Source organism: Anolis sagrei, chromosome 3 (genome assembly GCF_037176765.1).
Source record: "Anolis sagrei isolate rAnoSag1 chromosome 3, rAnoSag1.mat, whole genome shotgun sequence".
NCBI lineage: Eukaryota > Metazoa > Chordata > Lepidosauria > Squamata > Dactyloidae > Anolis > Anolis sagrei.
Window position 1 is genome coordinate 84,736,450 of NC_090023.1, and position 27,853 is coordinate 84,764,302.

The window sequence follows — 27,853 nt, forward strand, 5'->3', positions numbered from 1 at the left end:
CCTGTGGAGTCAGGGGCCCAGCCATAGACTGCAATGTACTGTGTCCACCCAGCGACTCCAAATGCCTCTTCAAATGCAAGATGACAGGGAGCACCTGGCTGAGTAGTGCTTTCTGTGCTGAAAGTTTTTCGGTGGCTATTTTGAATGGTTGTAGGATCTTGACCAGCTGAATGATGGTCATCCACTTCTGGTTGTTGGGGACCAGCTTGTTTATCGGAGCCGCAATTGATAGTGAGACAGCGTGGACTGCCCTCTGTTGCTCCACCATGCGCTCCAACATCATGTAGGTGGAGTTCCAGCAGGTGGAGACATCCTGCAGTAACCGGTGTTGTGGGAGGCACTCCAGGGTCTGCCTGTCACGCAGCAGTTTTGCGGACTTAGAGCTACGGTGCGAGAAGCCCGCGATTCTGCGGCAGCGGTCAATGAGTTGAGTGACAGCGGTGGCGCTGTTGTCATCGGGCCCCTTGAAGCCATCTTTTACACAGTTATGCAGCAAGTGCGCCATGCATGTTACGTTTGAGAAGCCAGCATTTTTGACCGCCCGGATCATGTTCCTTCCTGCGTCTGTGACCATGAATCCCAAGTTACCACCGGAATGAGTATGCCGCATCCAGTCTCTCATCATCTCTCGCAAGTACTCAGAAATGGCATCGGCCCTGTGATCCGTATCTATCACCTCCAGTGACAGGAGTGCCCAACGATGACCCAAGTCGAGGCAACCCTCCGTCTCCCACCAGTGAGCGGTCAGGGACAGATAGGAATGTCCTCCTCCCGTGCTCGTCCAAATGTCTGAGGTGAAATGTACATGGACGGGTTGTGATTTGTTCAACAGGGTTCTGAGACATTGCTTGCATCCCTCGAACAAAGCTGGAATGACTGTTTGAGAGAAAGTTTTGCAATTCGGGATATTGTACCATGGTGCCAGGAGGTGAACAAATTGGCGGAAACCTTCCCGTTCCACCATACGGAAGGGCTGGTGGTCCAGAGCCATCATCTCTCCCAGGCAATGTGTTATTTCCTTCACTGATGGCGGCTTCAATCCAGATCTCACCCTTGTAACTTGCACGCCCCAAGCATCGATGGTTTTCTGCATGGGGCCTGTTGGTGAGGTTGGAGTGCTCTGTGTACTGCTGCATGTGCTGGCGACTTCAATTGCGTCCAACTTTACATTTGGGTGGTGTCTCTTCATGTACATCCTTAGCCCTGTTGTGGCAAGATGCCTCATATCTTTTCCTCTGCTGACGCTCACACCGCAATGCCTGCAAACTGCCAAAGTGGCCCTCTGAGCATGGACGTCGTAATGATCCCATAGGAGCGATCTCGGCCTACCCCTACCCACATGCACTTCAGGTGTAATCATGCTTGTGTTTGGAATGTCGGTGTTTGTGGAAGGGAGTGTAATTGTTGGTCGTTTCTGTACCTCGCCCTCCAGCAGCATGCAGTCCTCTGGATCACTAATTCTTGTGGTGGAAGCAGATTCCATATTGTCTTCCTCCCATCCCTCAGACACATCCCCCTCCTCACCCTCCTCTTCATAACCAGTGGTATCTGAGGTACTTGGAAGGACATCATGAGCTGAACGTTGAGTCTTTCGAAATGATGGAGAAGGTTCTGCCATCTCACAGCTGGTTAAAGCATCTGTGTCTGTTTCAGTAACCATCTCGTTGGTTGAATGTTCCCTTCTTGTCGATGTGTTCATCTTCAGTCCTCTGCCTTTCTTATTTGTCCGTGATAACACTGGGCCCTTGTGCCCCGAAAAGTTGGGAAGGAAACATTTCATCACACTGGTTGAAACTACTTTGAGTTAACCAAACAGAAATGAGCACTGTATTTTCAAAAGGACAGGTCCCCAAAAGGCCACGGGGCCCACAAACACTGGTTGAAGCTACTTTGAGTTAACACAAAAGAAATGAGCACTGTATTTTGAAAAGGAGTGGTGCCAAAAGAGCTACGGGGCCCACAAACAGTGGTTGAACTACTTTGAGTTAACCAAACAGAAATGAGCACTGTATTTTCAAAAGGACAGGTCCCCAAAAGGCCACGGGGCACGCAAAAACTGGTTGAAACTACTTTGAGTTAACAGAACAAAAATGAGCACTGTACTTTGAAAAGGAGTGGTGCCAAAAGAGCCACGGGACCCACAAACAGTGGTTGAACTACTTTGAGTTAACCAAACAGAAATGAGCACTGTATTTTCAAAAGGACAGGTCCCCAAAAGGCCACGGGGCCCACAAAAACTGGTTGAAACTACTTTGAGTTAACAGAACAAAAATGAGCACTGTATTATTTATTTAATATTTACAAAAGGAGTTTCCAAAAAGCACTGATTGCCAGAGAGAAATCCCCTTGGCAACCAAAACAAAGGAACAGCAACACTACTAACTTTTTTTTTAGTATTTTTTTAGTAAATTTTTTTTTTAGTATAATTAAATAAAAATATTATTTAACGATAAAATTGTTAAAAATAAAAATTAACTAAATGCTTGCCCTCCCAAAATTCAAGAAGGCAAGCAACACACAGCCACAGCCAGGGACTGGGAGGCAAAACAGCTTCTCCCTGTCCCCAGCCCCAAGCAACCACCAGTTCAAAAATCCAAAGGCAAAAGTAAAGCAAACCACCAGTTTTCCAACCAACCAGCCCTGAGCCCACCAGTTGCAAAAGGCAAGCCGAAGCCAAGCAAGCAAAGGCAAACTGAACTCCCCGCAGCCGCAGCTGCCAGCTCCGTCCACCCTCGCTGTCCCCAGACTCCCAGAGCAATGCGGCCGTGCGGAGCGCGCAGCCGCTTTTAAAGGGCAGCCCACCCAATCAGAAGAAGACACGGGGCAATCAGCCCCGTGTCTTCTTCTGATTGGCTCCCGGCGCTCCCAGCATCCTACCATCTTTAACGTCATTTCCGAAACGGGCGGAAGTCGTTAAAAAGATGGAGGATGCTGCTTCGTTTTTAAAAAACACTTCCGGGTTTGAAAAAAAATATCAAAATCATTTCGTTATCAAAACAAATAACGAAAAAATAACGAATTACAAAATTAACGAACGAAACCGCCCAGCCCTACTCTCTATCCTTCTTCCTCTCCTTTATTTTCTGAGTTCTTTACTTCTCTTCCATACTGTGCCTTAACACTTTTTTTAGTATCACCCTTCCTCAACATGCTGGATTTTTTTTTTTTTTTAAAAAAGAAATCATCAGCTACAGTCAAGACAACTAAGTGACAAAAATGTTAGGGTCTGCTAGTGAGGACTAAGTTGGGCAAAAATGTGCAGCATAAACCATTATATGAGGGGGCATTATCACTGGATTGTTTGGGAGTTAAGCCCTGCTTTACACATAACATTCAGTTCTGCCTCTTAAAAATGCAATCATTTTGGAGCAGATATAAGTTAATGCCAAGGTTTCTCTCTTCAGTAGGTGGCTTGAGATTCCTGCAACCCGAATCTGTATAGAAACTATCTGGCTGGCAACTTTCTAATATGATAATAGCATGCACTAGTCGTTTATAATTTTTGAGCAGACAGTGCTTTTTTCTTATTAAGACACTGAAATGGAAAAAGATAAAATAGATTTCCGTTAATTAAACCAGAATACAGTGAGCATAATCATAGATATCGGCTGCTAAGAGGTTGCTAGGTAAATGCCATTAAGTCTTTAATAGCAAAGGAGCTACTTCATCATCACTGAATATCATTACCGATTACTGCATAGAAATACAGCTCAGAATTCTGAGGCTCTAACTGAAGACCATTATCTTATTCATTAAAGAAGCCAAATATGGGTAAGCATGAATGTTCATGATAAATATTGGCCACCTATTAATATTATTATGATCACTGAAGCATCTGAAGGATATCAGTTAGCCAGACCCAATTTGCAAAATAAGTGGAACTATGTTTTGCCATTTTCCAAAATGCATTAGAGTGTTTGAGGAATTAGATCTTTACAGATTCTGATAAAAACGACTAGATCCCTACGTCTTAGATGAATGTAGAGATCAGAACTTATCTATCATAATTGCATTTTTTCACATGTCAGCAAAGTACAATTCAAAAAATGTATCAAAAATGCATTTTAAAATTAATTAAGAGGGAATAACTTATAAAAATGTATTAATTGCAAGCGTTCAGATTTCGTTTAAGTGGTAGAGCGACAAATATAATGTGGACATGGAACCAAGCTGTGAAGAAATGAGACAAATGGAAATTAATCATGTTATAAACAGTGCTGTTCGCTGGCCATTGGAGTGGCTATATATTAAACTGTTGTATATATGATATGCCACATTCTATTCATTATATTAATAGAATTTTCAAGTTTTTGTCCCTTCTGATTGTGACAAAATCTGTGACTATCTGTAATTTTTTTAAAAAAAGTTTTTACTTATTTTGCTGTTAATGCTGTGAAGCCAACTTCAATTTATAATGACCCTATGAATGAAAGACCACCAAGCCCTCCTAGCCTCAACAGCCATACTCAGGTCTTGCTGACTCAGGGCTGTGGCTTCCTTAACTGATGCCCCTTCTACACTGCCATATAAAATTCAGATTATCTGCTTTGAACTGGATTATATGGAAGTACAGAAGGGGTCTGAGTCTATCCATCTGGAATGTGGTTTTCCTCTTTTCCTAATGCCTTATAGCATACCATACACAGTATTGACTTTTCTAGTGAGTTGCATCTTCTCTTGATATATTATGTATCCACAGCATTTCTTTCCAGAACTACATTTGAAATGAGTTAATTTTCTTCCTGTCAACTTTCTCCATTTGTTTCCCTTTCACAACTAGACATAGAAATCGGAAAACACAATGGCATGGATAGTTCTTACTTTTGTATTCAATTATATATCTGTACAATTGAAGATCTTTTCTAGTTCTTTCATAGCTGCTCTTCCAAGTCCTAGTCTACTTCTAAGTCCTAGTCTATTTCCATAGTATAGTGTCACCTACATATCTTCCAGCTTCTTCCAAATCCCACATTTCCTTTCCCTAATTCTAATCCTGCTTTACATATGATATGTTCAGCATGCAAGTTTAGGCTAGATCGGTGGTCCTCAACCTGTGGATCCCCAGGTGTTTTGGCCTTCAACTCCCAGAAATCCTAACAACTGGTAAACTGGCTTGGATTTCTGGGAGTTGTAAGTCAAAACACCTGGGGACCCACAGGTTGAGAACCACTGGGCTACATAATAAAATGCAGTCTAACAAAACCTTTACAATTCTCCATATTTTGTCCTTATATTAGTATCCTGTCCGACACCGGGACAATCAAATGCCAGTTTCTTTAAGAACAATCCATAGATTTTCATGATCTACACATGTATACACATTGCTATAATCTATAAATCATAGCCTGATTTTCTTCTGAAATTATTTTTTATCAATTCACAATGATCAAATTCAATAGATAAAGCTGTTCAGGGAGAAGAGCTGTCCTGAATCTGTTAAAGATAGGGAAGGGAAAATAGGGGTTGGCAGCCTTTATTTAGCATCACAAACATGATTCAGTGCACAAGGCCAGTTTGTTAACAGTAAGGCATTCGAAGCACTCTGCCTAGATAGGCAAATTTCCTCCACTTTCTTCCAAATTTAGACATTTAAAATCTTAAATCATGTGAAGCAATTTACAGATTTTTCCAAGTTTTTATTTAAATCAATAAGAACATGTATTTGTTACACAAGTCTGATGAGGAGGACTGCTTTGTTGTTTTGTGACCAATCCAGTCTTTCTCCTTAAAACAATGGACTGAATTGTTTAAAAAGTATTTTTAAAGCATGTATCTTTATTCGAAACCAATACCACTTTCTTTCCTTTTGATTTTCCTTCCTTATTAAAACTCAAGTTTTTAGCAGGTCATCAACCCATAGAGGAAAGAAAACATTGAATGAATGTATAACACCATGCAATCCTAGATATGTACTGAAAAGCAACTCCTTTAAGTTCTATGGGGCTTAGCTCAAGTTCAGAGAGTATAGGATTTTAACCTGATTTTTTTTTTACATTTCCTTGCCTTTAATGAGAGAACAATAAGTTATGTGGACTTTATTTTATTATTTTGTACAAATAGACAGTAGGCCCCCCATATTAATAAATTTTGTATCCAATGACTTCAAAATGTTTGTTATGACATTGTATATAATGGAACTTGAGCAGGTTTCAGTGTGTGTGGGGGGGGGAGGGGTTCCTGGAACCAAACCCCAAAAGATACCAGGGAGCCATAACCTGTTACAGTTGTTCTATAAATTAATATTAATATTTTATTCTCCACATAGAAAAAAGATGGCTTTTTCTGTTTAATACTCTGCAGAGTTTTAGAACACACTGCAAATAAACTGCAAATAAAACTGGATTAAGTGTTAGTGAAGTTTTAAAATTCGAACTCATATTTAATAGTTAACTATCACAAATAGGTGTTTAGGAATCATATGGAAAAGTTATGAGACATTGCTTGGATAGCTACTGCAAATAGAGAATGCAAGCCATCAATATTATCTATTACTAATTGTAAATAACATTGTTTTCTCCAGAACAGAAAAGCTAAAGGAGGCTAAGTAATGACATTGGGATGCTGATCTACATGCAATGCTTGCAGCAGTCAAGACAATGTCAAAATGAACGGCCTCCTCTCATTTCTCTCAATCATGGCTACAGCTGCTCTCTTTTCCTGGATGTTCACAGTCTGTGCTCATCCCCTGCATATGCTTTAAGATGATATGGAAATAGCAAGATGCTATCTGCTTTGGTGACAACAATGTACTGGCAAGACCTAGCTATATATCTTGTTTTTACCCTAGAGAAGCAGGTGCTGTGATTATTCTGATGTCCCAATACCTGGATGTGATAATTATGTGGATGAAGAGCAGCTGAATAAACTCAGATTGACTGAGACAGATGTGATGCTCATGGAAATGAGAAGTGCTTCAGGGCCTGGCAAAACTTCTGACCTCATATACTGCTGTGAAGGGAAAAGGAGAACAAGAGTCATAGAGGGAAGATGATTTCTGGGGTAATATGTTCAAACATAGTTACTACAGTTTTCCAAAGTAGTATTTTAGTGGTGGTGTTTGTGCTTTTTGACACTTTCAAATGGAAACTTCTGTCTGTTGAAAAGATTGGATTAACACAATTTCTTTACAAAATACCGGAAATACTCCAGATGTTAGAAAAGGATGCCTTCCATTTATCCCAAGACAGCATTCTCCAGCAAGACAAGCTTAGAAAATGACAAGCATAGTGATTCTGGTAAAACCTAGGTATGTTTATTCAAATGTTGATACTCTATTGGTCATAAGAGTATGGTCATGTGGTCAGTCAGAGTGGCTGATTATTTTATTATGTATCTAGCCTTTTCTCAGAATGAGAATCTTCGGCAAGTCATATTCTCTCTTTCTAAGAAGAAATTTGTAATAGGGTTGCCATAAATTGGAGTTGACTTACAACCTCATCACACTGACCACCCTCCCCCAGTTCCATTTCATCAGCCTCCACAGTAACTCTGTCACCCCACACATAGCTCCTGAGTGGCACTGCTTTCCCCATCACAGAGGGGAAGCATCACTGAAGTGTGCTGGCTGCATCAGAACCAGCTCAACACAGAAGCATTCCTATAATGCTTCCACTCCAGTTGGGGGTGGAGCCTCAACAGGAAGTCCAGTGACATCATGTGATGGACAGCATTCTCATATATCTCTGGATTGTCCCTTTATCATCCTAGGACACTAAAAAGGTTAGTGAGATGAAGTTCCTAAAGGCACCTGATAGTAATTTCTGTGCAAATGTGACTCCAAATATCACTCGAATATGTCCATTGCTTCAGGCAAAGGGCATCTTCTTCTTTGCCCTTCTTCACAGAAGGTACAACTTGGGCTCCTCCATCTGCCTGTTGTGGAGCAGGTATTATTTGATGGTTTGTGTAATCCCCATCTGCATAGTGAAAACGCTTTCTTCAATATCAGCTTGAAATTGTATGAAATTGTCAGTGTAGATGTGCCCTTAGTTGGATGTTATGTTGTCCTGATGATTGTCCTCCTCAGGGATTAATTAGTGGAGAGACAGTTTTTCTGATTATTATTTTCTAACTGAAATAATGAGAAGTTCAGGTTATCCCCCTTTTCCCAGGGGGTTGGTTCTTCCTTTATATGGTCAGTCTGCTTAGGTCTTTAGGCTTATCTGGCCACAAACTGTTGCATAGTTTAAGATAAATAGGAGTGCTCCAGTGACATTTTTTCCACCCCCACCCCCCAATATTTCCCCATGTTTTCCACTTTTTTATATTTCCACAAAACAGTTTAGAAAGGTAAAAAGATAGGAAACCTGTTTACTAGATTTTAATTGGTAGACCTGAAAGCACATTTTGTTGTTAACTGCCATCAGGGCAGGAATAGGCTGCCTCTCTGTTTTTTGATTTTTTAAAAAATGTTTTCTGTGCCAGTATTACCTGGTTACTGACTTTATGGCTCAGTGCCTAAGATCAGCATAATTGAGTTGGATTTCCTCTTTATTCCTCTATGAGAGGAACCTCAAGCAAAGGCTATCTTTTTCAAGACCTCCTATAGCCTTGACATATAGAAATGTTTATTAGGCTGTCAAACAATAAATCATTTAGGAATAGGCCTAAGATATTCTTGTGTCCCTGATCTGTGAATCACAACTAAAAGCTATGTTAAAATATTAAACCAACATATAAACAAGGAAACTACATCAACAACAATCACATCTTCAGGGTTTTATTTAGCCTAGAAACACATATCTTTGGAAATTATTTTACTAGGCCTGGAAGTGAAAACAACAACTTAGGACAATAACTGGGTATTGCAATTAGTGGGGATGTTCAGTTGAATACCGAGATGTACAAGTGAAGATACCTGACTATCTCTTGAGACTGTAAAACCCTCAGCTTTTATGAACGTATTACAGTAAGAGATGGAGTCTAATAAACTGTTCAATTACAATGATAAAAATCACATAATAAGCAATTACTGGACATTGTTAAACGAGTGTCTCTGTAAAATCCATTCTAGCAGTACACTTTGATCATAGTAATTTCAAATTGCCTGTCTGGATACATAGAACTGTTTCAAAATGTTATAATGTTGTTCTGAACTTTTATATAATAAACAATGCAGTCTATAGTGGTTTGAGCTTTTTAGACATTTTAGATACGGATTTCTTTTTACAATTTGAAAGCTCTGTGATTCTCCAAACATCCAATTTTGTGAGTCATGGTGGGTAGTCCTCCAATTATGGTGGTTTTCTATGGGAAGCAGGAATTATCAGTCAATGTGTTTAAAGTTAGGTCTGTACCCACTGATTGATAGGCCTCACCAGAGTTATCCACATTATTTGTTTCACTCCAGCTGAGGATGGAATATTGTTACCCTACTCTATAATATGCTCCATAGTTTCTTTCTTAGCAGTATGAAAACAGGATTAGGAGAAGTGGGTGGTAGTGAGTGAAGACTGAAGAGTAACAAATGGGGAGGAGGCTGCATGGAACAGGTGGCAATAGTGAGAGAGGATGGAGGTATATTCATTTTGGCAACACTGTTGCCAGAGTAACATTTATTAGAGGCAGAAAATTCTGATGTGACCAATTTCCACTCTCTGCAACAGCCCATACCTACAAATTTTCATAAGTAGATTGTCTGAAATTCAGAAGGTTCCAGAATTAACCAGAAATAATCATTTTAGCTTTTTTTTTTTGCTTTTTCACCAATATTTTGGACTGATTTTTGTTTTAAGGGGGTGTCTGAGGGCTTCCATCTGTGATATGTAGAGATCATCAGATGCATGGTCATTGGAAACATTTTGGAGATTCTATTAACATGTATACCAACACCCCCCTCCATTTTTCTATTTTGTACTTGTCTGTTTAAGATCACCACACAACACAGCAGCCATTTGCCAGTATAGCAAATCTTAGAATAATGTGAATATATGCTTGTTCTGCCTATGCAAAATATTGTATTAACATATGAGTTTGAAACTAAACAGATTTTACACGAATAACATGGGTAGACGCTCTTGGAGAAGTAATTACTTTTGACACTTGGGAATACATTTGGAAACATGCTAATAATTTTCTCCCTTTATGTAAAATTGGAAAGAGAACTGAAGATGAGTAGATAGTATGTGACACTCAGCAAATTATGGTAGATGAATAATAATTAAGTCCTACAATGTCAGAAAGAAATAGGTACATTGTTCAATTTATGGTGAATCTGTCATAAAGGGTAGTGTATCGGTGCAGATTAAAATAATTATTCAGGAAATCACTACATTTAAATCCCCTGGGGACTTGGTTTGTTTGTTTTGCTTTGCTTTACCATTGTCAGTGCCAGAAGATATTTCTTTCAGTTGTGAGAAGCAGGTGAGGTAAACATGCTATGTAGGAGAAATATCTCAGGCAGAAACCCTTGAAATGCGATGGTCTTTTATAGCAGGGATGACTGAGGAACGGGATCTTTGGAAATCCCTTTGCAAAATGATCCACAGGGTGCCTCTCAATCTAATGTGTGGTCAGAATGCAGTTATCTATAGGATTTTACACATTGTTGAATATTGGCAGTAGCTGGCAGTTCACAATGCCGTATGCCATTTCTCTGTGTGAATGTGCACATTGAGGATGTAAATATTTCACTATTTTGTCCACAAAAATGATCTTGTCATCAGAGTTAATTTGCAGTTTTCTCCTCACTGTGAACAAGCAAGATTGCCAGTATGTGTGTGCAGAAAGTAGCACTCTTCATCTAATAAACTTTTGCAAATATATTTGCATGTCTTTATTATGCAGATGTTATTTTCTTTTCTAAAATCAATACTTGCATAAATGTATGGTACAAACACACACAACTTGAACAGAAAATATCACTCTTGCACAGAATCCTTGATGGCTAATTTGGTGGGCATAATATTTTGTACAGATGTACTGGTTCTTTGCACAGAAAACAGCATTCTTCAACAACAACCCAGGCCCCTAAAGTGGCAATCAGGAAACAGTGTTTATTCTACAAAAATATTTTATACAAAAAAGAAGTGCAATTCTTGTGCAAAGAACCCATTAATATTTTAAAATATATTTTATTCATTAATACTGGAATATTTAAAAATGCAAACATAGAACAACCACAGTGAGAAAGCTAATCTGACAAAATCATAGCACCATTGTTTGGGTTAGCCTTCTAATCCAGCGGTTCTCAAACTGTGTTCTGGGGTACCCTTGGGGCTCTGCAAAATATATTCAGGGGCTCTGCAGGTGCCTCAACTCCTCTGGAGTTTCTGTTGTTGTTGTTGTTGTTGTTGTTATTTTATTACAAAGGCTGGATGGCCATCTGTTGGGGGTGCTTTGATTGTGTTTTTCCTGCATGGCAAAAGGAGTTGGACTGGATGGCCCTGGAGGCCATTCACAGAAATTCTGTTACATTTATGTTGGTTAAATTTGTTCTACATTTTGAATATTGTAAATGTTTTTTACACTGTGAGAATTAGTTCACACAAACACTCTCCATTCTTCTCCCACAGGTCCAGCCCATGCCTGATATATTTACATTATATATAATAGAATATATTATATATTATATATTATAATCTATAAGCATTTCTTGGGGCACCACAATAAACTTCTCTTTCAAAAAGGGCTCCATGACTGAAAAAGTTTGAGAACCCTGTTCTAATCCATATGACAATTTGTTTTTATTAGTTTTTGTAGGAGAGTAGTCCTCTAAACTTTTTTAAACTAGTTTGTCAATTAAAAATCCCATTGTTTTGGTTAGAAAACAAATATAAAATCTTTTCCAGCTTTAGTAGACAAGTCAATTTCTATGTAGGAGAGAGAGATGTCTCTGTGTAGTGAGAACAAAGTTCACAAAATGTATTTTCAATTTTAAAAAAGTATTGATGAGAAACAGCTTTGTTTCAACATTAAAGATGAGAGAAATATGAATTGAAATTGGGCATCTTCAACCTCCTGGAGAGAAGACTGAAGGCTGTCACAACTGTATTCTTTAAATAGCTAAAGAGTTGTTACATGGAAGAGGGTGCAGATTTGTTTTCACCCGCCTGGGATGGGTGGGTGGCTCTGCTCTAATGGTTTTAAGGCAGTAGAATTTAATTGAACATTAGAAGGAATGACTTGATGGTAAGAAAGTTTGACAATGTATCATGTTATGTATAGAGATGGTGGGGTCTCTTTCTCGAGATATCTTCCAAAAGAGTCTGGATAGGGATACCCTAGCTGGAACTGCTACACTGAGCAAGGGATTGGATTCAGAGCTATGTGGGGCATGTTCCAACTCTATCATCCTGTAAGTCAGAGCAATACAAATGTTATAGATAATAGCCAGATCTGTCAGCTCTTTGGCTCTTTCCCCCCCTCTTCCCAGATGAATTCTCTTCAAACTTCTTCAGATGACAAGAGTACACTCTCCAGAGGAAAAAGCAATTCCTCTTTAGTTACAGTGCCATTATAAACAGGAAAAAATATTTTGTAAATCTAATGGTTTGTAACTGCTCATTCAGTTCCAATCCCTCCCTTCCCCCCATACTATGAATCACAGCTGGGAGCACTTACAACAAAATATTGGAAAATATTTTAACCAGCTACTATGAAGACGGCAGCTAAGCTCAAAGGGATCAGGACAACTTGAATGATGAACCATGGCAGTCAGAAATGATTCTATTACCCCTGATAAGTCAGAATGTGGTGACACTTTGACCCCACATTATACCAATACTGTCAGATTGAAGCAGGCACAACTACTGGCAGCCTGAAACTTTCACAGACCTCCAGAGATTAAGGGATGCTTACAAGGTGCTTCCTAACCTCTTATCGGTTTTCTACAGGAGAAGCTATATATACTTCCTGTAATATTATTTAAACCCAATTTTAAAAATAGCAGAAAAAATGAAGAAATCAGTGATTTACAAAATCAATATTGGTAAGGAAACTATACTTTGGACTAAGCCTGAAGGCCCATAGCCAAAAAATGTATAGTATCAGGAGTCTTAAGGGTTTACAGTGATGATGGTGGGGAAAGCAAAAATCAGTGTGAAACAGCAAAAACCTAAATATAGCCCTGGCATGTCTAAAGCTACTTTGGTGAATTAATGTAAACTGAATTAGATGTAATTGCCAAGCACCCAAGTGATATCCTTGGCCCAAATCAGAGAGGTTGTAGTTCTCTAATACAGTATCATCTGGTCAAACCAATTTTTGTACCTCACAAACACAGAACCAGAGACTCACTAGAAGTAGTAATTGTCAAGCTATGTGAACAATAACTACGAGGAGTCAAAATTACAGGAGGAATGACAATAACGAAGGTTCCAAATAATCTGTATCAGAGTGTGGATTAAATAAATTCAGTTCCACTATGAAAAATCTCCACCCCACCTCCCCCCCCCATGAATGGTTAAAAAAAAAGTTTCTGTAGCATCCATAAAACTCCCCTTGTGTTGAATGGCTTCAACAGAATTGCCTTTTTTAACACCCTGTTTGGAGAAATGTGCTGAACTGCAGCAGCCCTCATCTGTCAACCCAAAAACAAAAACTGGAAAGTGATTGTTTTTCCTGGGGAGGGAGGAAAAAGTTGTTTGTTTATCTTTCTGAGAGTTCAGTGTCTGTTTTTTTATCTGAATTTTTCAGAGGTGGTGCTGTTTACATGAGTGCTGTATATATTCTACCTGAATTTCTGCTCTGTAGCATCCATATGCTGATCAGCTGAAGTACACTTTACTGCCAAACTCAGAATTTCTTCTAACTTTTAAACACGTTTTCTAAATGGATGGGCTTTGCAGCACGCATTAGGGGTGTGCATTTTCTAGTAACACCCCTTCTTATAATCCATATCATTCTGGATTTTACAGCATGTGTAGACAGGGCCTTCCTGCAAATAAGTTTTTTTTCAAAACAGAGATAAATAACTCAAATAGGAAAAAGGGGAAAAAGAAGGGAAAGATGATGAACATGAAGTGATAAGTAAGTTATGGAGCCATGTTAGTTAAACAGATGTACACATGAGTCTATTGTATCTTCTAGACATAGAGGGGATGATTAGTATTAGGGCTGTCCAACCACGGAAAAATTTGTTTCTAAACTTGATTTATTTTTAGGGGGTTTTTGCGTTTCGTTATTTAAAAGAATTCTGAAATTTTTCTTTTAAAAAGTTCGATATTTACGAAATTTCGGAAATTACGAAACAATTTCGAAACAATAACGAATCGATTCGTTAATGGTGGACGCGATTGCGCAATATGCTAAAAAACCCTCCAAATGGGAGAGGGGGAACTTCTGAAGCTTCCCTCTCCCTCTGTTGTTGACTATTGGTGTGATAATTTATTTTTTATCACTGATAAAACAAACAACAACTATAAAACTTGCACCAGACATACGGAAATAATAATGAAATAATAATGAAACAATTTCGAAACAATTACGAAACAATTTCAAAACAATTACGAAACGAATTGGAAAAATTCGTTTTGTTTTTTAGTTGTTCCTGAATGGTTCAATATCACTTCGTTATAAAAAAAATTAATGAATTAATAACAAATTACGAAATTAACGAACGAAACCGCCCAGCCCTAATTAGTATACATAGTCTTTAGTATAGGAAAGATGTGAAGTAAAAGAAAAAGGAAGTTTCAACAATGACATTCTCTATCAAAGGTAACAGATTATCCTTGAGAATCTGCATTGATTTCTTTTATTATCTTATTTTGTCCCTTTTTTTTCTTTTCTTCTCTTCCAAATTTGTAGTGAGTATTCCTTCTCCTTATTTTATCAAATAACTTAAAAAACTCTTTTTCTACTATTGATAGCAGCCAACTATATACATACCTTAAAGTTAATGTCTTTGGTTAGTACATTAATAATATACATGTAAATATTATAATTATCAATCATTCATGTAGAATCTACACATACAAAATCTTCTCATATAAATGTACATATCTATAGTATCAACTTTCTGGAAGCTATACACTCATTGATTTTCTAAAACTATTTTTTTCTCTTAGATATACAAGTTATATAGTTTATACATATGCATTATTTCATAATACTTTTAGTTCGCAAATCCTATTGCAGTCATCTTCTTCCTCTTTTTGTAAAATCCAAAAAAGGTTTCCATTCTTCTTGCAGTTTTTGTGTATTATCTTGTTGTAGAATTAAAGTTAATTTGTCCAGGACCTTAATGGAGAGGAACAAGGAGAGGAGGTTGAAAATGTTGTAATAAACTTTATTTATACCCCGCCACCATCTCCCCAAAGGGGACTCGGGGTGGTTTACATGAGGCCAAGCCCAGTAGTGCACTACAACAGAATAAAACCAAAACACAAAATAGACATCACAATAAAAAAAATAAAACATAAGAATACAATAAAACAGTGCACAAATACAGTGATAGATAAATCACAACGAGCAGGCCACATGTACAAGATAAAATCATAAAAACTCAGGATGAGATAGAAATGAAATGGAAATATTTGTAGAGGACAAACTCATTGGAACTGGAGTAGTGGAGATAGGCCTTCAAACAGGCAGGGGGGAGAGAACAAAAGGAGATGTAAGGTCACTCTCCAAAAGCGCAACAGAAAATCCAGGTTTTGATATCCTTTTTGAAGGTTGCTAGAGTGGGGGGTTGCTTAATCTCACCAGGCAATGAATTCCAGAGTCGTGGGGCCACAGAAGAGAAGGCTCTCTCCCTTGTAGGGAATCGATTGGGACCTGACTCTCTTCTTTGAATGCAAAGTTGGTCTTCTTTGAATAAAAAGTTCATCTTATTTTTAAGGAAGAAGATACCACTCATTTACTAATGTAGGTTTTAAGGAACACATATAAACAAGACTCCATTCAACATTAATATCCCAATCACCAATATCTTCTGAAGACCACTATCTGGTCAGCAATATTTTAGTCTTGCATTTTAACTGCTTCTGAGTCAGATGATTGTGCTTTGGTCAAGAGAGGTTCAGAATCTGATAAAACCCAGCTATCTAGTTAATATGATAACCCAGAGGCAGGGGAGGGGGATGCAGATGCAGAGAGGGAGCATGTTTATGTGCTCATAAAATACAATTGGCCACTGTAGCAATTATTGCCATTTTTTAAAGGGTTTACATCTCACTACCTTATTACTGGGATTATAAAACAACTACCGTTATGCAACAGCCACTCTCATGAATGGCAGTGGTGGCATTGTATCCCCTCTTTTTGGTCTAATTGACAAGATTGGCCCAAGGGCATATATCCATGAGTTTTCTCTCTAATCATTTCTTTATAATCCTAGCTCTTGGGAACACTGATATATGGTTAATTGATAGACAAGTAATGTCCATGTTGGGTCAGGGAGCCCGGCCACCAGTTGGGAATGATACCCAAGCTATAAAACTATGCAATAATCAGACTTGCTTCATCATTCTAATATTTGTTCCAGTATCTGAAGAGACGGGGCTCTCCCACACAGCTATATAGCCCACAATATCAAGGCAGAAAATCCCACAATATCTGCTTTGAACTGGGTTATCTGAGTCCACACTGCCATATATTCCAGTTCAAAGCAGATAATGTAGGATTTTTTTTCAGCTGTGTGGAAGGGGCCTGAAAAACTCATAGCAATTCAGTAAGATCTCAGACAGTGTTGGGGCTTTTACATCAGATTTTTGGAAACTGTGGTTGTGGACTCCATCCTTGGATTTCTAAATGCATTGGTCCAGATATTTCATGCAGCTTTGTAAATGGGGAACTGTGCTTTGTGAAATCCAATGGTTGCAACTAGACAGTCCTACGCACACCTGTGAAGAAAACTAAGAGATGGCTTTGGAATTGTCTTTTGTTCTGAAACAGTTACTCTTCACTAAGATCATTTTTTGTATATCATTCTATTCGCTGTGTCTTTCTTTCTAAATTGCTCTTGCATCTTCATGTCTCATCAGCAAAAAGGGAAAATGGCACCAAATTACTGTAGTTTCAGGAAGAAATACACCTGGTGGAAAATTCTATTATATATAATGACTGTAATAAAAAGATTAAATAAAATGCAATAATTTGTGCAAAATCATATATAAAAGATTAGTTCAAACCTAATAAGATTTTTTTTTTTTTTAAAAAAAAAAAAGATGGCTGAGAATTTTGTTTGGGTGTCTTTGAGATAAAATCTTTCCCAAATTCATAAGTATGTTTGGAAGGCTTTCCAAGGAAGGGGGAGGGTCACGCTGCTTCCAGGATTGTTTCCATTCTCTGTCTCTGGAGTCACAGTTTGGAATAGAAAATGGAGCCCTTGAGTATCCAAGCTACTCCAGGTGAAGAGACATTCACAGATGCAGCCAACTATCCTTTTGAGCGTGATCGGTCACCAACTTTTACATTCACTGCAATCCGCTTCACTTACTCTGAGGAGCTTGGAGAGGTTTGCTGCAGTGGCAATGTGGAATCTGCTTCATTGCCAAACCCATCATCCCCATCAAACCCTTCAAAAGAGTCATCCTCAGTGGGTTCAGATCAGGTGGAAGGTTGTGAAAAAGAAATTTCTGCCATACAGAACAAGGAGCAGCAACTTCAGAGCAAGAACAAACAGCTGAGTAGCCTGTTGAAGGAAAAAAGGATGAGATTACCAAGCTCCAGAGGGCGTTAGCAAACCAAAAGCAACAACACCTCCATGAAAGGAGGAGAAAAGAGCAAGAGCTGAAGCGGCTGAAAGAAAGAATGAACCAGCTTGTTGACAGAGAAAAGGGACAAGAAAGGAACAATTGAGATCCTAAATGTTCTCCCCTGGCCTGATGGGAAGAGGGCAACCTGGAAAATGGGTAAATCTCTTGGGAGCAAGAAGGAAGAGCTCCTCCGGACTCAGTTGGTCAAGCAGGAACAGCGGGAGCTGACCTTGGCTTTAGAGAATGCCAAGCTGAAGCAGCTGTTGAAAGACGTGGGCCAGGATATGGAGCAGCCGTTGAGCAAGGATGTGAGCCTTGCCCAGGGCATGGAGCAAAGCTGTCCAGATGAGATCTTCCAGGAACAGTGGCACAGCCTCAGAAATCATCTGAAGACCCTTGGTTACCAAGAACATGAGAGATCTGCCAAACAAAGAAGATGGGCCAGACCCATTAGCACCCTGTAATGATTCTTACCTTGTAGGCCATAGGAGAAGCCTGGAATATCAGTAAGCTGGCCTCCATTTTGGGAGTGTCAGCAAGGGAAGCAGACACCTTGGGAGTGTAAAAGGAGAAGAGGGGAGGAGCTGAAGCTCTCTTTTGATTGGTTAGGACAGATGGGAGGAGTTTAGTGCTAGGAGGGAAAAATGTTAGCTTGACAGAAAGAAAGGAGATTGGTTTTGGGAAGAGAAGAATAGAGAGGTAGATTTTTGAGAGCTTAGATTTTTCTGTCAGAGAGCATTTGTGACAGGCGATTCTGCAATATTTGGCCAGGAGGGTGAAAATAGACGCCTGGGTGCTTGTGTGGGATTGTACACAAGTGGTTTGCTCTCTGGGTTAGAGTAGATTAGATTTTAGAGGACTCTGCTTAGAGTGTAGCTAATTGCTCTGGGGACAACCTGTTTAGGTTAGTCTGAGGATCTCACTGCTACTGTGTTATTGTAGAGTGAGGAGTTTTACTCATATCTAAGTCAAAGTAACTTGTTTAAAGTAACCATTAAGATTATTGTACCTCAGCAACCATTCAAGCTTGTGTGCCCCATTAAAGAAGATAGGTTTTTTTGTCGTGTCAGGAGTGACTTGAGAAACTGCAAGTTGCTTCTGGTGTGAGAGAATTGGCCGTCTGCAAGGATGTTGCCCAGGGGATGCCCGAATGATTTGATGTTTTTATCATCCTTGTGGGAGGCTTCTCTCATGTCCCCGCATGAGGAGCTGGAGCTGATAGAGGGAGCTCATCTGCCTCTCCCCAGATTCGAACCTGCGACCTGTCAATCTTCAGTCCTGCCAGCACAGAGGTTTAACCCACTGCGCCACCAGGGGTTCCAAGAAGATAGTTGTTTGTTCAATATTAGAAATAAACATTTTCTCTAGTTCAACTTTCAAAGAAGCCTAATTAGTGATTCATTCCTGTGAGAATATTTCAATCTGTTTTAACATCTTATCATCACAGTCATATCAAGGAGTTAAGGGAGAGCTGGTGGGCAAGAAGAAGTTTATCTCAGGGAATTATTGGTAATATCCTAAAGTAATTTAGGTGGTGGCAGCTAATCTACCAAGGTACATACACGTTACCTCATGTACATATAAACGCTCTGTGCCAAGAATCATATTCCTTTATAACTGATGACCAGCGGCGTGATTGATTTATTAGAGGAGTCACATCATATAACCTCCATTCCTTGGATCCTTTATACACCCCATACCTATTTGCACTCCTTGCTGCAATTCAGAGCGCTTCAGAAAACCACTAATTATCTCTACCCCCCCCCCCACCACCACCACCACTCCTGCCACATGCAGACAGCAGAGGAGTTTCCTCCCACAGGATTGCTGTGACTACTACGGATGGCTCCCGATTTTCAAAGCGTGAGGAGGGGCAAGGCCCTGTCATCAGTGGAACAGACCATGACAAGGAAATAATGAAGCTAAGGGAAGAGACTGAAGAGAGCAGGGCTCAGGTGGCACTGCTGCAGCAGTGTTTCCAGAGAAAGCAATCTGAGGAGCAGAAAGTCCTTCTCCTGAAGGAAGATTTCTTCTGTTCATTGCCAAGGATGGAGATAAAAGATCCAAACCAAAGGTTTACGGCCCCTGTGACTATCAGAGAGGAAGAATTTATTTATTCCCAAAGAACATGAGGGATCCCACAAGCAAAGATGATGGGCCATACCCATTAGCACCCCATACCCAAAGGTCATTTTCACTCCTTGCTGCAGTTCAGAGCGCTTCAGAAAACCACCACTTACTTCTAAGCCCCCCACCACTCCTGCCACAGGCAGACAGCAGAGGAGTTTCCCCCCACAGGATTGGTCAGCTTCTCCCATGCAGCTCTTCCAGAATAAGGAGTGTCGCCAAGATACTCCTTCCCAGACAGAAACTACCCTGAAAGAGGACCTTCCTGATTACCTTTTGGATAGCTTCCTGAACAGCTTCATCTAAAGGCTTTTGTCAATTTTCTGATATTTTTAAATGGCATTTAGGGTGCATTTGCATGTAGAATAAATGCAGTTTGACATGACTTTAGTTGTTATGACTCAATATTATGAAACCATGGGAGTTGTAGTTTGGTGAGGCACCTGCATTCTTGGGCAAAGAGTCTTCAGACCTTGGAAAACTACAACTCCACATGATTCCATAATACTGAACCATGCATTAATTCTACAGTCTAGATGCACCCTCAGTTATACCCTCGTTACCTGAATGTAAGTTGTTACAGGTTACTATAATTACTTTAATTTATAACTTCCTGTTTCTTGTTCTGTCTCTTGGCCAGTTGCTTATCATCCACAATTTAGCCAAGATGAGTTCCTGCATAAATTTCCGCTACCACTTACAATGTCATAGTCTAAATACAATGCATGAAACTGGAAGAAATAAAACTTTTTTTTGCTTGTGAGAAAGTCAACTGGTGCTGGAGAATCAAAAATGGTGACATTGAGACTAATGTATCTGGCACATGACAGTTTAACAGGCTGTTAGCTCTGACCTCATATAATTGATTTCTCTGTATAATCACTGTGAATAGCATTGTAGCTTCCCAATTCTGTCCGCACTTTCTCCATTAAAGCAGTGCCAGCATTTTGTGCTACGTTGGCCTGTTAATCATCTGACAGCTATTTTCAGAACTACCTACCACAGCTGTTTGTGACTCTTCTTATTAACATTAACTATTCAGAAATTTAACAATGAGAAAGCATTTGCCTGTATGAGAGCAAATCCTGCACAGGTGTAGGAAAGAACAGCTTTATTGAAAACTATGCTGATGTATACCAGCTGTGGAGCTGGCTTATAATGTTTGGCTAGCAAGTGACATAACCATAGTGATTAACTCTCTATTCATCTCATAAGTCTTGTTTGAACAGATGCAGTCATTCAGAATAATGAACGTGAAATTCTGGGTGCTTTCTGTGTATCCTTTCATATTTGGTGTATGGGAGATCATCCAAGTTATTTATTTATTCATTTTCGATGGAAGGGCTGATTAAAACAAAGTGTACAATGCAGAAGGGCAGTCATGTGGCCCCAGAGAACACATCACTTGCCCTGCTTGTTTTATTCAAAGGGAAACATTATGCCTGAATTCACCTTGACTTTACTGTAGGAATCTAAAGGCATCTTTAGAAGTTGAAGTTATTAATGAAAGTCAAGGGACATTTTAACTGCCTGATATGAATTTTTTTATTTTGGAGTTGTTATGAGCACTTTGTTGTTATTTATTTGTATGGTGGTAATAATTACCTATCTTATATTAGTCACCTTTAGTTCATGACATGTAAATTGGGTAGAGTGGCTTTCACTGGCACACTGTTGTGAGCATCCTTGGTTTAGAAAGCCCATCTGCACCAGTTACTTTAAAGGCAGGCAATTGTAGAGTTTTTGGGCCCATCTATACTGACCATTTAATGCAGCTTGAAGCTGACTTCAAAGTAAGGCAGCTAAAAAACATACACTGCCAAAGCACACTTGCAGAACAAATCAAAGTCAATCAAGCTCATTAAGCAAAGTCAGGGAAAAGTCTGTGTTAAACCCTTTAATGCACTTCAGCAAGTCCCAAATCAAAATCATATCTCATGGCAAAATCAGCTCTGCAGAATGTGAAAGATGCTTTAAAGACACATGCCCAAGTGGGAGAACTTTACAACATACAGAACATGGGGGTGGGGGCTGCTGAAAAAATAGCTCAGAGGCATATCTGGGCAGCAGGGCATTAACTGGGATGGGTAATTTTTCTTTTTTGCCTTTTATGCCTCCAGAGTACTGATGTACATTTTGACAAAAAAAATGGGAAAGAAAAACCAGCAGCTGTTAAACAGTGGATAGTAGGCCTGGGTAACAACGCAAAAATTTGTTTCTAAAATCGATTTGTAATTGGGGGTTTTTTTTTGTTTCGATATTTAAAATAATTACAAAATTTTCCAAAAAAAAAAGTTCGGTATTTACGAAATTTCGTAAATATTTACAAAACATTTTGTAAAGATGGCGCCCTTTTTTTTTCAATATTTTTTAAATATTTTTTTAATTTAATTATTAATTTAGTAGAATTAAATTATTATTAAGGAGGGAAGGCAGGCACTCACTCTGGCGGGCCCTCTCGCTCGCCGCTCGCTCGCCCCTCTCGCTCGCCGCTCGCTCGCTCGCCCCTCTCGCGAGCCGCTCGCTCGCCCCTCTCCCTTCCAAGGAAAAGTAAGCTCGCCCTCTCAGCAAGCATCGGCAGGCGGAGAGACCAATCCCGCACTTTCCTGGGGGGAGAGGGAGGAAGGAGTGGGGGGGGGGAGGTGACCCTGCTGAGACTCCCCAACGCCTTCCTCATGGGGAGGCTTCAATCCAAAAGGGACCCTGAAGGAGAGAAAGTGCTTGACAGGCGGCATCCCGGCCTCAAACTTCCCTCTGTATTTTATCTTGCAAATCAAATAAAATATGCAGACTGGTGGAAACTAAGGCCCCTCTCTCAAGCACCCTCCTTCCCTTCTTTATATTTAATTAGGAACTCCATTGCCTTGTCGCGTTGGGAAACCTCTCTCCTTCCTTTCCTCATCTCTCTCTGCCTCCCAAAGTGAAAGGGAAGCTTGCCCCCTCTCGCGAGCCGCTCGCGAGCCCCTCTCCCTTCCAAGGAAAAGTAAGCTCACCCTCTCAGCAAGCATCGGCAGGCGGCCATCTTACATATTTCCGAAATGGACGGAAATACAAAATTTTTTGGCGCCTGCCATTTCGATATTTAAAAACACTTCCGGGTTAAAAAAAAAGTTTTGTAATCGTTTCGTAATTACAAAAATAACGAATTTTTAACGAATTAACGAATTAACGAAACGAATGGCCCAGCCCTAGTGGATAGTGCAGAGCCATAACCTCCCTGCCTTCAAACCTGTTTCAGGTATGTCAATCCAATAATCTACACAGTGAAACTAGTTTCTTCCAGACCAGTTCCAAATGAATCCAAGTGTTCAGGATAGTTGTACCCATGGAGATAGTGACTTCCTTTCTGAGCTACTGCTTGGAACCAAAGTGATTCCAAAGCGAACCTTGTTATTTAGAGGTCATTGTGTTATTAATGTCTAGTCTCTAATTTGTAAGAAATCCACAAATTATTTAGAAATATATTTTCTGTGCTCACTGCATTTTTAATCATCTCAGTGAGTGTGTGGACAGATTTAATTCCATATCATTAATTCCAATCTTCATTCCAGAGTGTATAAAGAAAAAGAACAGTTCTGGCCCATAGAAGATCCTAAATTCAATTAGAATAAACCCATTCAATTAGAGGGATTTATTACCACATAATATGAAAGAAAATACTCCTGAATATAATCTAGGTGACTCCAAGAAAATATGGACATCATATTTAACCTTTGTTATAGTTTCTGACACCAAAGACTTGGACAATACAAACAGAACTTTGAAATCTTTAAAGGCTCCATCTACAGAGGTCTTATAATCCACAATGAAGTGGATTGTAAAGGGAGATGGCCAAACGATGCACACTCATAATCCGGATGGACCTGCATTAAACAGGGAAAACTCATGTTTTAAAAAGTCTGGAGGAAGTCTGGGTTTGACTGAAAAATGCACTGAAATGGATCCCATTATATTCTAGGTTAGCCATACAGCCTGAAAAACCTACAACAACCCAGTGATTCCAGCCATGAAAGCCTTCGGCAACACCAAGATTACTAAGAATATACAGTTGTTTTATTGGGTTTACATCTATTTATCCCAATATACCACATAATGATTGGATTTGAGCTGTAAATGCATGAATTTCAATTTGTCAGGAATTTCAATGAGCCTTCTAAAGGGATTATTCTCTCTTTAAAAACATTATATCTCACTTGCAATAATTTTATATTTTTATATTTAGTGGAGAACACTACTCAAAGATTCAGGACACAGCAATGGCACTTACACCTCTTGCTCTTAGTGAATCTATGCAGGGTCAAACTGAAAAGTAATTGTCTTTAAAGAAGTTAGTGATAGAACCTTTATATGTTCCTGATAAATTAATTATATTTTATGGTGTGTATGAAGGGTTAGGCATGTCTAGATAAGTTTATGTTTGTATCTACTCCATTAATCCTTTAAATAAGGATGTCCATGTAGTAGCACTACTGAACTTTCCTGCCTCTTTTTTCCCCATTATTCTGTTTACTGCTATTGTTTTTAAATATATATAATAGAACTACTGATGTCCACATCTACCTCAATTAAAATGTGCAACATCCCAAACATGTAAGAGAAATATTATTGGCAGCTTAACTTCTAGAATTAGAGGCATATTTAACAAATAAGAAAAAAATACTATAAAATAACAATTAAACCTAAAAAAGAAAATAAACTATGTGATCCTCTAGAATTTGTGTCTTATGCCTTAATTGTAATTATGAGTCTGAAATGAACTTTTCAAGGGAACATCCTTTCCTTGAAAGATATATGTCAAGCAGTTGTGTCTATTGTGTCCATTGTGTTCTGTTTCTCTTGTATTCCAGCCTTTTCTAACTACTCCAGTAATTAGGAAGTAAGTTCTCCATTGTTCAACTAACTCTGAACATCTTGCTAATGTAAATGTCTTGTTTCCTGCAGCCCATTGAGATTGCTATGGAAAATATTCTATAAACCATTAGTCACCAGATTCTGGATCACAGTTTTGTGAATTCATCTGTTACATCATCTATGTGTATCCTAAGAATACCTTCAAGAACATTGTGATTGACAGGACCTATTAAACAGATTGTCCGTGTTACCTCCTGCAAACGAATGTATTTTTTTTGTGTACTTGACAGGTTGATATTATAAAGTGATTATGATAGGGCTTTTTCAAGTAAATAAAATGTCAGAGGAGGAAGGGGATGACTGAGTAAGCATGGTACTGTGTTTGTATGTAGGCTGTTGAATGGCTGAAAGAAATATACGATGGCTGAAGACGAAGAGCCAGAAATCACTAGCTGCTGAGTAAATGTTTGGGTTTGAAGGGCTTGGTGGATAAAAGTAAATTAGGCAAACAATTATAGAATCATAGAAGTGGGAAGAAGCCACAAAGGCCATCTAATCCAACCCCTATCTAGCAGGAATCCACAGCAAATGGCCATCCAGTTTCCAAAGAAAGAGACTCCACCTACACTGTGTGGCAGCATGCCAAACCTTTCATGGAAGAACTCTTGTTTTTCAATGGTTTTGAACTATCATTTAAATGATATGCAATTTCAAGAGAATTGTGCCCAGGAAATAAATAAGACAGTGTTTTTAGCTGGTTAGTTTAAATCTACAGCCTCACACTGAAAGTGGTCTCCTGAGTGGAATCTCTTATTCCTTTTATTTCTTGTTCTCATTTTAGAAGAAGAGACAAACAGTGGGAGATGCAGAAGCAAATGGAAAGTGTGCATGTATAGAGGTATGAAGTATCAGTCTTGAAGATAGCCAAAAGACTTGAAACTATTTTTAAAAATAGAGTATAAAATAGAATGCATGTATGCTGCATTAGATTTGAAATGTGCACATCACCCTTTCAGTGTTTACTTTTTTCCATGAACAGTATACTCCAATGGAGCACAATTTACAATCTAATGAAGCAACAAAAGCATACATATACACATGGAGAAAGAAAGAAATAGAGCATCTCTGGTATCATGTATTTGAATGTTCTATCCATATATTTCCAATACAAAGTATTTCTGATTGAATGTAAAAAAAATATGATGTGTTCCCTTCCCTCTATACACTTCTTTAATGAACAAGTACTCATATTATGCCACAGGTGTAATTCTAACTTTAACAAATACCTCATCTCTTCTCACATTTTGGCAATTTTATATTTGTATTTAGATTGGATAAGACTTCAAAGCCAGCAAGCTTTTTTAAAAAAAAATGCACAAGTAAAGTTTAAGAACACCATCTTGCTAATTAGTTTTTACAAATGTTATTCTTAATATTGTCGAAGGCTTTCATGGCTGGAATCACTAGGTTCTGGTGGGCTTTTTCGGGCTATATGGCCATGTTCTAGAGGCATTTCTCCTGACGTTTCGCCTGCATCTATGGCAAGCATCCTCAGAGGTGAGGTCTGTTGGAACTGGGAAGGGGTTTATATATCTGTGGAATGACCAGGGTGAGACAAAGGACTTTTGTCAGTTGGGCTATAGCAGAGCACCTGATGAACCAACCTGGACACAGCATTTTATTTGAGAACACAAAAATGCTGGACTACTCTCACAACCACCATGTCAGACTACACAGAGAAGCCATTGAAATACACAAACATGTGGACAATTTCAACAGAAAGGAGGAAACCATGAAAATGAACAAGATCTGGCTACCAGTATTAAAAAATTCTAAAATTGCAACAGCAAAAACAGCAGAGAGGAAACAGGCAGGGACATCTAATTACCTTTCAAGAAGAGTTTGCTCCCGGCACAGTCAGCCCATTGTATGCTAATCAAGGTGGTCAGTTGAAATATTCACACCTAGCCCAACTGACAAAAGTCCTTTGTCTCACCCTGGTCATTCCACAAATATATAAACCCCTTCCCAGTTCCAACAGACGTCACCTCTGAGGATGCTTGCCATAGATGCAGGTGAAACATCAGGATAAATGCCTCTAGAACATGGCCATATAGCCCAAAAAAACCCACAAGAACCTAGTTATTCTTAATATGTACACACTGATAACACAGAAGCAGTTATTTTAGGACACAAAGCTCTGGATAACAATTGTTTGAACAAGAAATGCGGTAATGTAAAGTACCAATAATGGTCTTACTGGTGCATTCGGTTCATAGGCTCTAATTGCTTGCATGCTGGTCGACACAGTGAAGACACAGTGAAGACATCTGCCCTTGCGCTGTGCTACTCTGCTGCTGAGTACGCATGCCCAGTGTGGAACATATCTCACCACACTAAAACAGTGGATGTGGCTCTTAATGAGACATGCCGCATTATCACGGGGTATCTGCGCCCTACACCACTGGAGAAATTACACTGCTTAGCCGGTATTGTACTACCTGACATCTGCCGGGAAGTAGCAGCCAATAGTGAAAGGACCAAGGCAGAGACATCTCCAGCTCATCCCCTGTTTGGGTATCAGCCAGCACGTCAACGACTTAAATCTAGAAATAGTTTTCTAAGATCTACAGAGACACTCGCTGGAACACCTCAGCAAGTGAGAGTCCAAAAGTGGCAGGCTCAAACCCAGAACCTCAACCAATGGGTGATACCAAATGAGACTCCCCCATGGGCACACAGAGGATTGGGCAACTTGGAAGGCGCTGAACAGACTGCGCTCTGGCACCATGAGATGCAGATATACAATATCCCAGAATATTCTGGGATATTGTATAGCTGTACTACCATATCAATATGGATGACTGGCTCGGTACTTTGAGTTTTGAAAAAGAAGACATCATGTCTCTTACTAAAAATAGGTCAGTCATTGACCATGTACCGGTAGCTGAGTCTTCCCAGACCAGCAATTTATTCAATGATTTAGAAAAATTGAAAAAAAGAAATATTCGCTTGGATCTTCATGCCTCCACGTTAGCTGACTATATAAGACATAACATGATCCCTAGAGGACTAAGGATATATAAACCACCTGGCATGTTTAAAGAAGACAAGGATTTCTTACAACAATGGGTTAAGATTCTAAATAAATGCTCTTTGGATTTGATGGCCCTACTAATTATGAAATCCAATGCCACTATTAAGGAAGGAGAAACTAAAATTACTAATCTTATGGA

At 39.2% G+C, this 27,853-nt stretch overlaps 1 pseudogene; it reads left to right on the forward strand.

Moving 5' to 3' along the window:
- Positions 1-17,260: 17,260 nt before the first annotated feature.
- Positions 17,261-20,072, forward strand: LOC132770234 (afadin- and alpha-actinin-binding protein A-like; annotated as a pseudogene).
- The last annotated feature ends 7,781 nt before the right edge of the window (positions 20,073-27,853 follow it).